This window comes from Amblyomma mixtum, chromosome 2 (assembly GCF_055824585.1).
Source record: "Amblyomma mixtum isolate Tamu chromosome 2, ASM5582458v1, whole genome shotgun sequence".
NCBI lineage: Eukaryota > Metazoa > Arthropoda > Arachnida > Ixodida > Ixodidae > Amblyomma > Amblyomma mixtum.
In genome coordinates this window covers 54,259,453-54,270,566 of record NC_143013.1, presented here as the reverse complement: position 1 = coordinate 54,270,566, position 11,114 = coordinate 54,259,453, and the positions used below count along the sequence as shown (strand labels likewise).

The following is an 11,114-nucleotide window of genomic DNA, read 5'->3' as shown; positions in this document are numbered from 1 at the left end:
ACGTCTATAACAACTCCTTTGCACAAGGTGAGAGTAGTGAAGACTACCAGACCGTACTGCGAAAGTCTGAGGAGTACTGTGCTGATGACGGGAACGAGGTGTATGAAAGACACGTTTTTCGCCTTCGTATGCAGGATGAAGGAGAGCCATTTGAGCAATTTCTGTGGCATTTAAAGAACCAGGCGAAGCTGTGGGAATTTGGCGTGCTGGAAGAATCCATGATACGAGATAAGGTTGTTTTTGGTACTAACGATCCGAAGATGAGGGGGAAAATGCTGCGAGAAAAAGACCTCACGTTACAGAAGGCAGAGCAAATGTGTAAAGCGGCCGAGGTGTCAGCGCGGCAGAATGCCGTTTGGTCGAAAGATACCCTGCACGTAGACTACACCCACAAATCTGAGCAGAAGCGAAAAGCTTTTCGTTGTCGGCAATGCAACAGAATGCATGCAGAGAAGGAGTGCCCGGCGTATGGAAAGACATGCTATGCATGCAAGAAGCCAAACCACTTTGCGGTATGCTGCAAGCGTCGGCCGAGCCGACAGATAGATCAGGTTCAAGAAGATAAGGCAGAGGACGGGTTCGACATTTTAGATATCGGTGTTTGTGGCATCGAAAAAGGGGCCGGTGCAGAATGGACGGTTAGCGGAAACATACGTGGCCCCGAAATCAGGTTCAAGGTGGACACAGGTTCGCAAGCGAACATAATTCCTGCGACTGTTTACGGCCGTCTCAAAAAAACTCCGAGCCTCCAACAAAGTACTGCTGTGCTGAAAGCTTACAATGGCAGTGCCATCAAGCATGTCGGTCTCGACACAGAGGTTCTTTTTCTGAACAGTGTGGCGCAGGCGGTGACGTTCTTCGTGGCGAAGAAAGGCCGCCAGGCCATATTAGGACTGCAGGCATGTCAGCAGTTTGGGTTAATTCCAAAAGCTGTGGATTCGGTGAAGTGGACTAAGCAAGCACCGGAAAAGGTTTTTCCAGACTTGTTCGTGGGCACGGGTTGTGTCGAAAGGCGGTACCGGATGGTTCTACGAGCGGATGCTGTTCCAGTCGTGCATCCGGCACGGAGAGTACCTCTGGCTCTCAAGGAGCCTCTCAGACAAGAGCTGGAGCGCATGTAAAAGTCTTCCATCATCAAGAAGGTGGATGAACCCACAGAATGGATGAGTCCTTTGGTTATAGCGCGTAAAAAGAATGGAGCGCTTCGTGTCTGCATGGATCCGAGAGAGATCAACAAAAACAAAGCGCGAGCACTACCCCATGCCAACAAGGGAAGTGATTGAGACAGAGCTTTCGGGTGCGAGGTATTTTTCCCGCCTGGATGCGAACGCAGGCTTCCATCAAATCCCAGTGGACGAAGCTACATCTCGAGTGTGCACGTTTGCGACCCCGTTCGGACGCTACCGCTTTCTTCGTCTTCCCTTTGGAATTTCATCAGCAAGCGAAGTTTTTCAAAAAACGTTAACAGAAATTTTCGAGGGATTGGCAGGCGTCCGCATATACATTGACGACATTCTAGTGTGGGGTGACAGTGAGCAGCAGCATAACGAGCGCTTGCATGCCGTACTGAAGCGGGCAGAACAAGCGGGGCTGACATTTAACCTGCAGAAGTGTGTTTTTGGATCGAAAGAAATTGAATTTTTGGGCGACGTAATAGGTGAGCATGGCATACGCCCGAGTCGCAGCTTAGTTGACAGTGTCCTGTCGCTGTCGGCCCCGAGAGATAAGCATGCGGTGCGCAGAATGATGGGCGTTGTTAACTACTTCAGAAAGTACGTCCCGTCCCTTAGTGATAAGACAGTCCTGCTGCGGAGCCTCGTAAAAGAAAACGTCATGTTTGAATGGACGGCCGCGCATGAGCGGCAGTGGGCAGGGATCTGCAACGCATTAACAAGCCCTCCGTTACTCGCTCTTTTTGACGAAGCGAAAGAAACAAAGATTACGGCGCACCCTTCGGGGACTGGTTTAGGCGCTGCGCTACTTCAACGACATGGCAGTGACTGGCGCCCAGTGACGTACGCATCAAGGACGCTAACAGATTGCGAAACACGCTACTCTCAAATTGAAAAGGAAACGCTTGGGATAGTGTTCGCATGCGAAAAGTTCCACCATTTTGTTTATGACCGAAAGATCCTGATCTAAACAGACCATAGACCCCTGCTTGCCATTTCACAGAAGAGCATTGGAGATATGCCACCACGATTGCAGCGTTTTTTTATTAGGCTTCTACAGTATGACTATACTTTGCAGTTCGTGCCTGGCAAGGACTTGTTGCTGGCGGATATGCTGACGCGGGCACCGGTGGCAACCCAGTTGTCGAGTGCGTCATGGAAGACAGACGGCGACGTGCATGCAATGCAGGTCGTTTCCAGCATCGTAAGCACACCGATGAAAGTGCGGCTGGAAAAGGAGTGCAGCAAAGGCCCGTACTTAAGCGAGGTGAGAAAGCGAATTTCGCAGGGTGCGGCCATTGACGGTGAGCTCAAGCCGTTTGCAGGAGAGCTGTCTGTGGTGGACGGAATACTGCTGAAGGGCTGTAAAGTCGTCATACCCAAAGCTATGAGAGGAGAAATTCTTCAACGAGTTCACGAGGGGCACCTCGGATTGAACAAATGCACGGCCAGAGCACGGAGATTGGTATTCTGGCCTGGGCTGAACAGTGCTATTGATGCGCTCGTTCGGGGGTGTGGTACTTGCCAAAAGTATGCATACAAGCAGCAGAGTGAACCTCTCCTCATGCAGCCTACCCCCGATAGGCCGTGGCATCGCGTAGGAATTGACCTCTTTCAGTTAGGAGGCGCCTCCCATGTGGTAGTATATGACGCCCACTCGAATTTCCCTGAAGTGGAGAAGCTAAGAGGCACAACGGCAAAAGAGGTCATAGGGAAAATATCCGCTATTTTCTCGCGCCACGGCATCCCTGTAGAAGTTTGTACATACAATGGGCCCCAGTTCGCATCGAGAGAGTTTCGTCTCTTTGCGCAAAAGTATGACTTTCACCACATCACATCGAGTCCTGAATTCCCGAGGTCTAATGGGTTAGCGGAAAAGGGGGTTCAAATAGTCAAGCGCATCCTTAAGAAGACCAATGAGTCGCGCAGTGACTTTTGGTTGGGTCTGTTAGCGTATCGCTCTTCTCCCCTGGAAGATGGCCGTTCTCCTGGCGAACTGCTACAAGGCAGGCACCTGCGTAGTTCCCTGCCTCTGTACAACGAGCAGCCAAGTGTCGCAGTGCTGAAGCATCGGCAGTCCTCGGTAGGCAAGGTACTGCCACCACTCAAGGAAGGAATTTCAGTTCGTGTCCAAGGCGACAACTGGGCACGCACGGCGACGGTAGTCGAGAAAGCAGCACCGAGGTCGTACGTGGTGGAAACGGAGGACCAGCGGCTCCTGAGACGGAACAGGCAACACCTACTACCCATTCCCGAAAAAGTCGGCAGCCCTGCAAAACAGTCTCAAGGAAGTGAAGACGAGATTGTCGGCAGCCGTGGGGGACACGCGGACACGGACCAACATATGGTGGATCCGACATCCGTAATTCACGGATCAAGCCAGGATGCCGCCAGCCCTCAACAATCGCAAAGGCCTAGACCAAGCACGGTGGATCACACTACTCCGACGCCTGGCACAGATCATACAGTCAACTCGCCAAGCCTACGAAGATCAACCAGGCAACGTACGGAACCTCGAAGGCTTCATTATGACAGCAACTTTCACCAAGTTTCATAGGTTTTTATTGGGAAGAGAAGATGTGTCAGATTACAGTTTATCAGCAGTTTATCAAAGCAACCTGCCCCTTTCCCCCTCCCAATCCTTTTCCCTCCTTTCGTTCCGTGGTCTTGATAAAGGCCCGAAATAAACCACCGCCGAGGGCACACTTCGTGGGTCGGCGTAGCACCTTGCTGCAATCAGAGCCTGTCTTTTTAACGCTTGTTACAATGGATGCTTGAATAATTCCTGCTCATTGATCTTTCTATGAACCCTTGAATGAACTATTGCATGCGTTAAAAAACTACATGAGTCATTTTGCGGTCAAAAATTTCGTGAAGAGTCGCGGCTCAGTTTCGATGCAGGCACTTCCTCTTCTGTCGTACAGGTCGCGGCGGAGGTGCTGGCCACCTCCACTCATCGAACGCTGTAGAGAACGCGTCATTCCTAATGAGAGTTCTTTGTTAACCTGGCACGCAGTATGGTGGTTTCTTAATTCCTGATTCCTCGCATTGTCCACCGTGCACACCATTTTCGTCGCTGTGTGGTGCAACTCGAGCGATCTGTCGTATTTCCGCTGAATAATTGAATCGCGCTGCATCTCTGAGTGAATCGCATGTTGTGTGGTTTCACGGTTTGCTGATGCTGCTTCTGCTAATCCTCGGTGGCCTCGAGGCATGAACGCAACAAAGGTGTTGAAATAAAACTGCTGGCTTCTTTTGAGATACCTGTCCATATCCTAGTGCCGCACGCAAATCTTTCCAGAAAGTGCACAAAGTTTTTGTTAGAAAGCTTTCATGCGTTTCTCGTCTGCATTATCCGCAGGTTGTTCGCATGTCGGTAAAAGCAGCTTCATTCTTCACAGCTCAGGAACTGGCTCCCGAGCTGTCTGTCTCGCCTGCCGTCCGACATGTGGGCAGAGGCATGACAGATGGGATTCCGAGAAGCCTTCTTACGTAGACGAAATTGCATGCCGTTTCCGAGCGAATAGCGGGCATTCAATTTTTTTTTCTCCCACTAGGGCACCTTAGCGGTGTGCTGCCCTCCACTGCAGAAGAGTGATGGCATCCGTCGTACTGTTTTCCATTTCCATTACTTTGCTCGCCTGCCTGTCACGGGAACCCATGACACCCCAGGCATAACATTCTCCATCGCGCCAGTACAAACTGATTGCTGCAATACGCAGTCCTAGCTGGCTGGCTCGCCTCAGTCCAAAGGTCAGAAGCCGGGAGTAGCAGCAAGACAGTGGGCTGCTGCGGCAGGTAGAATTAGGCTCAAGATAGTGCAGAGGTCGTGGGACGAATGCGCTTCGAGATTGACTTTTAGGCAGCCGTGCAATCAATGCGACCAGGAATGGCAACCAAGGTTGGAATTGCAATCACGTTCGCGGAGAATAAAAGACGAGTCCCACGAGACTCGTACTCGCCTGATTTGGCAGACGGCTAGAAGTTTCTAAGGATCGGGGCATTCTAGTCTATACGAGCTCAAACCGAGAAATGACTGCATAGCAGACATTCCTGCAATTAAAGCACGCTTCGCCACCGTCATGTGACACCACCCGCTATCCGTTCTAAACCACGCGCCACTTAGCCTCCCGTTCACTGCCCTGTAAGGTTGCAGTCTCTACAACATTCACCACAAGGATCCGGCGTTGCCGACTGGCCTCACACCCTCGGAAATCACCGTTTGATTAAAATTTGCTATTCACGTTAAGCTCGTACCACTGACGGGCGCCGTCCTCGTAATGCCAGGGCTTTTTCAGGGTTTAGTTTAGCACGTAAAGACCCGGAAGTCTTCACTCCGAACGTCATTCTATGTCCTGCCGTTTGCTGAAAATTAACGAAATGCCATCACTGCCGCATAGGATAGGCCGCTTCGTGGGGATTCTCAGCAACTTCACGAAGACGCCGAGTCGATAACCACACATAACATACAGGCCTTTAAAATACTGGTGAATAACGTTTTAAACTATTCCTTCCCGCATTCCGCCACTGCACGCCCTTTTTGGTTTGCTAAGCGGCTTCACTTCTTAATATATAAATACACTATAATGTAGATATTGTGATATTATATGTTTTCATTCTTTATAGATATAGTATTCCTTGACGAATTGTCTCACTTTGTGTCCGTTCCTGTAAGAACCTATTTCAGCTTACTGTACCCTTAAATTAAAAAAAAAAATGAAACCATAGCACCTGTATTCCTCTCCCTGTCAAGAAGCAATCACTAATCTCCCCTTGTATTAGAGATTTCATGGGATATCTCTGCAATAATCACATATGTTCGCCACCTTAACAAATGTCCACTGTCACGAACAGTGTGGGAGAAAAAAATGCGTGATGTTTTTGCCGACGTGGTATCACGAAGTGTTCTGGCATAACACGCTTAAGTAGGAAGTATAGCCGCACGCAAAAAGTACGACGCACTTTTAAAGAGCCTTCGCAGCGCTTAAGCAAGCGCTCACCTGCAGCGAGCGAGTTATCATTGTATTTGCTGCATTCCCCTTTCCCCACGAAGTTCCACCAGCCCTAACTAAGGAAAGAGTGGCGCAAAAGAACAGCGAAATAAAGAGAGACGTTTCAGAATCCCGATGCCCATAGGGCAAAGAGTAATTTGAAAGAACGTTACTCATTTTCTAGAAAAAGACCTGAAGAATATTTGCAAATGTACATTTTGACTTTCCCTCTGGTGAGTTTGACCATTTTAAAGGACGCAGAATGAATAATTTATACAAATATCGCTTAGCTGACGCATATCGCACTGCCACCAAAAAAACATATCCTTCCTTTCTACTATAACTACACTTACGCCAAACCGGCTTCTTTATATTACACGCCATCTCGAGTACTGGCATGCTACTACACCCCATAACAACTGCTGATTGCACTCTTTTACACATACTCTTCCATCAGTGATGGATAATTTCGAAAACAACAAAATTTATATTACCAGTATGTCATAGAAGGGCTTTCAAAATACTTTTGTTCGAATGTGATTATGTTTTAGAGCTAGTCCTTTTTTTATTTACGGTTGCCACTACCGACTTGCCTCTTGTTCCTAACGGAAGACTTGTTACCTACTCCAATGTTTTATATGCATTGTCCCCAATTTGTGTTATATTAATTTTACATGTGTAGTACTTTTGTATTTGATTTTCTTTATCATTGTATATAGGGCATATGTGTATGTGGTTTTGAATTGAACTGTATGTACATATGCTTGTTTTGAACTTTGACTCCATGTATGTGTAGCTGCTGCCATTACTTGTAGGGGCAGCCACCTAGTCAAGCTACCTCGAATGGTAGCTTCGTGTGGCTGCTCCATCTTTGCACAAAAAGAAAATGAATTACTTGAATTTGAGAAAGTATGCCTAGCGTTCGCCTTCATAGAATTATTAGACTTAAAACATACCGTTTGCGAATTTACAAAGTTGAGCGCACAAATGTGCTGCAAGAAAAGTACACCGTAGGCGTTCCTGTGTTTATTCTGCTATTCCGCTGCTTTTGCTTCCTTGCAACAAGTAAAAGGTTAGTACCGAGCAGATGAACCGAATAGCTTTCCCGCTAAACTAGCATCAGCGAGTAAATTTCAGGTTCTTCTTCTTCTTCTTCTTTGCACCATAGGTGCCCCGCCAGAGACGGGTGGTTTCAACTTGAAGACTTGAAGACACAGGGATAACAAAAAGGGATACTTGAGGTTTTATATACAGATATTTACAGCGTATAGAAGTTTAGACACTCGAGACAAATTAACGGCACAAGGACAAACAACAAAAAGGGCGGAACTGGCTAATACTAGGGGAGGCCCCTACTCGGCGTTGCCGAAGATGCGTTGCATCTCACCTTAGCCCAGAACCCCGCTTCTCACTCCGGGGCCCGGTTTTAAAGCCCTAAAGGCCCGGCCCACATTTCGTGGCTTCCAATCATGTTACAATGTTCACGTGATTGGTTTAGGGAGAGCCTGACCAGCCCTCCAGCTCCCGTAAGGTGAAGAACCCTCTCCACCACAAAATAAAAACACAAATACACATTCGTGCCAGTACGTGCGCGAATCGGTACCGCGGGGCGGGTGGACACCCGTACTTCCCGGCGCGTTCGCGAGCGGCCGCGTTCCGATGACCCCCGCGAACGCTACCGATACCTTACACGCCCTTCCCAAGATTCTACAAAGGGCTCAAATGGCACTTTTAGAATTACAAACAAAAGGGATCGGTGTCTGACACGAAACTACCCTTCGGGTGACATAACATAAACAAAACAAAACGTACACATTCAAATGCGCGTTTCACACCTGTAAAACCAGCGCATTCACCGAAGTCCAAGCTGTCGCGCTGCGACCAGTTGCACCAACAGAACCAAAAACAACAAAATGCACACGGGCACCAACACAACATCACGCAAAATGCACACTTAAATACACACAGTGGCATGCCTGCCGTGCGCCGTAACACAGCGTCCAAGTTGGTGCGTTGCACCCAGTTCACCAGCATGCACACCCGCGTCCTGCTCGACACACACACCGACACTCGCAACTAGAGCGTTCAGTAGCACTCGCACAACGTCCGTAAGTGGCCACGTGAGCCTCCTTAGTCGCACCGAGCGTCCTTGTGTGCGTTCGAGCCACTACGCGTCTCAACACAATTAACGCCTAACTGCCACTCGGCTCATTAGGCTGGTGCCACAGCAGGGCAAGAATTCAAAAATTGCTGCCCTCCAGGATCGAAAACAACGTCCTGATCCTCGATAAGTCCAAATCTTTGACCCCACGACGCACCTGAGGGCCCGCTCTCTCTGGCGCGCCGGTACGAGCCGCGCGCTGCATAAGGAGCATAGCCCCTGCCCTGTCTAACCGTACCACTGACGCCGGTTTTGCTACTCTTGATCTGGCATACTGCAGCACGGAACGTACTTCTCCGCGCAGCGACTTTCAATTTGAAAGACACGCCCTTGCCTCCTGCTACTTCGCCTCGCTTGGAACCATTTGCCCCGTTCCTCCACGAGCAAACACTGATGTTGCCGTTCCCTGCTTGATAGGCATTTGCCGGCTTCGTGGCATCGTCTAATTCCGAGGCTCCATGAGCTCCCTGACAGTCACTTGACCCGAGCTTGCCTTGCGGCAAGTCGCCACTCATTTCCGGGTCCTCGACTGACCTGGCCGGGCACACACCGGGTGCGTTCGACAACTGCGCGGCGCTCTGCCCGGTCGGCCCAGCGGGCCCACCTCCGCTCTCTGCCTCGGATGTAGAGCTGTTGTCACCAGGAACGCTACGGGGCACTTCATGCCCTATGGCCGACACAGTGTGTGTTTGCGGCAACGTTAGATTTCCACCTGTCACTAGCTCCGTGTCGGGGGTCTCCATCTTAGTAATCGAGCCTGCAGGAATTATACTGCTGTCCTGCATGGTTTCGGACAATTTGGTCTCGATTGGCCCTAGATAATCAGAATTTGGCTGCTCTTTTTCTTTGCTAGCCGCTCGCGGTGGCGGAAACGCTGTGATATTTCCGCGTCCTTCAGGAATCTTGTTTTCACTTCCTGAACCTTTCGCGGCGTTTCCTAACAAAGATGCGTTCCCGCATACCAGCTGATTGCTTTCAGCGTCCTCACTGCTGTTTCCCTGACCTGTGCATGACAAGCATATTCCTTCGTCTTCCAGCACAGGCGGCCTCACCTCTCGGGAATCGGAGCAGTTCTCCCTGGCGGATTGACTGGCTCTTCTACTCTCCTTGATCTGAGAGATCTCGAGCTCTACCTGCTGGCGTCTTGCTTCTATAACCTTCAAGACATACTTTACATCCTGAGGTTCTTCCTCGCGAAGCACCGCCTTTCCGCCATTCACTTTCGCGAGTTGAGCCTGAAGGTCCGCTAAGCGCGCCTTCGCTAATTCCACTTGGTACCTCACATCGAGTGAGGGCCGGCATGGATAGCCCTCCATACCGCCGTCTGTACTCCTCAACTGTCCTACCGGCTCGAACACATCCACAGGGACGCTAACAATGCGACGAAGGAAACTCACAGTTTCGATGCGTCGATCCGCATTGCCAGCTCCTTGGCGTCGCAGTCCACCGCCACTTTCACCGGACGCTGCGATGAGCTGTCGCACGCCGCTTGTCCTGTGCCCGCTGTCGTCACTTGCTGCAACCCGCCGGTGATCGTCGAGTTCTCGACGCGCTGTTTCCTTGACCGGACGCAGTCCCGCGTCGCTGGACACCTGCCGTGGTCCTTGCGTCCTTGCCGCCGTCTCTCCGCAGGTCCTTTCTCGAACGCTGCTGTTGCTTGACCGTCGCCTTTCTCCCTGCCCTCAGTCTTCCTCCTGCGCCGTCTTCCGATGGCCGCAGGATCCTGTCGACTGCGCCAGTAAATTTCAGGTTCTTCTTCTTCTTCTTTGCACCATAGGTGCCCCGCCAGAGACGGGTGGTTTCAACTTGAAGACTTGAAGACACAGGGATAACAAAAAGGGATACTTGAGGTTTTATATACAGATATTTACAGCGTATAGAAGTTTAGACACTCGAGACAAATTAACGGCACAAGGACAAACAACAAAAAGGGCGGAACTGGCTAATACTAGGGGAGGCCCCTACTCGGCGTTGCCGAAGATGCGTTGCATCTCACCTTAGCCCAGAACCCCGCTTCCCACTCCGGGGCCCGGTTTTAAAGCCCTAAAGGCCCGGCCCACATTTCGTGGCTTCCAATCATGTTACAATGTTCACATGATTGGTTTAGGGAGAGCCTGACCAGCCCTCCAGCTCCCGTAAGGTGAAGAACCCTCTCCACCACAAAATAAAAACAAACACAAATACACATTCGTGCCAGTACGTGCGCGAATCGGTACCGCGGGGCGGGTGGACACCCGTACGTCCCGGCGTGTTCGCGAGCGGCCGCGTTCCGATGACCCCCGCGAACGCTACCGATACCTTACAAGCGTTCATACTGAGAAAATTATGCTCATGGAATAAGAAAGAGATGATTAGTTTTAAATAGCGCTTTCATTCACAGGATAAAACAAACAAAGGTATTTACACAGCTCAGAGAACAGTCTGATGAAGAATTTGACCATTTAACTTAGCTTGGTTAGAATCCACCTGCTCAGTCTTAATGCTGCATTTTTAGGGCTACATCGAAAAAGCACTGATTTACTTCGAGCTAAGCAAATGAATCTATTTCTCAAACAAAAAAAAAACATGTTTTGTTCTTCCTTTATACGCCGTAACTAGTTGCCCCAAGTTTCAGCATATAAGTAAAAAAACAGAGCAAACATTGCATTAATGCAATGATGCAGTTCAAAAGCCCCGCATGTAAACCACTACAGGATGTCCACGAGTCAGAAGAGTCAAGACAGGCAGCGTTTCTTCCGTTCTGCTGTTCACAGGCCCGTACTTCATCCTGCATTGTAATTATGTGCTCGG

The 11,114-nt window shown here is 49.9% G+C and overlaps 1 pseudogene; it reads left to right on the top strand.

Annotated features, from left to right (window-relative positions):
• Positions 1–1,022: 1,022 nt before the first annotated feature.
• LOC149359397 (uncharacterized) lies at positions 1,023–3,337 on the top strand (annotated as a pseudogene).
• The last annotated feature ends 7,777 nt before the right edge of the window (positions 3,338–11,114 follow it).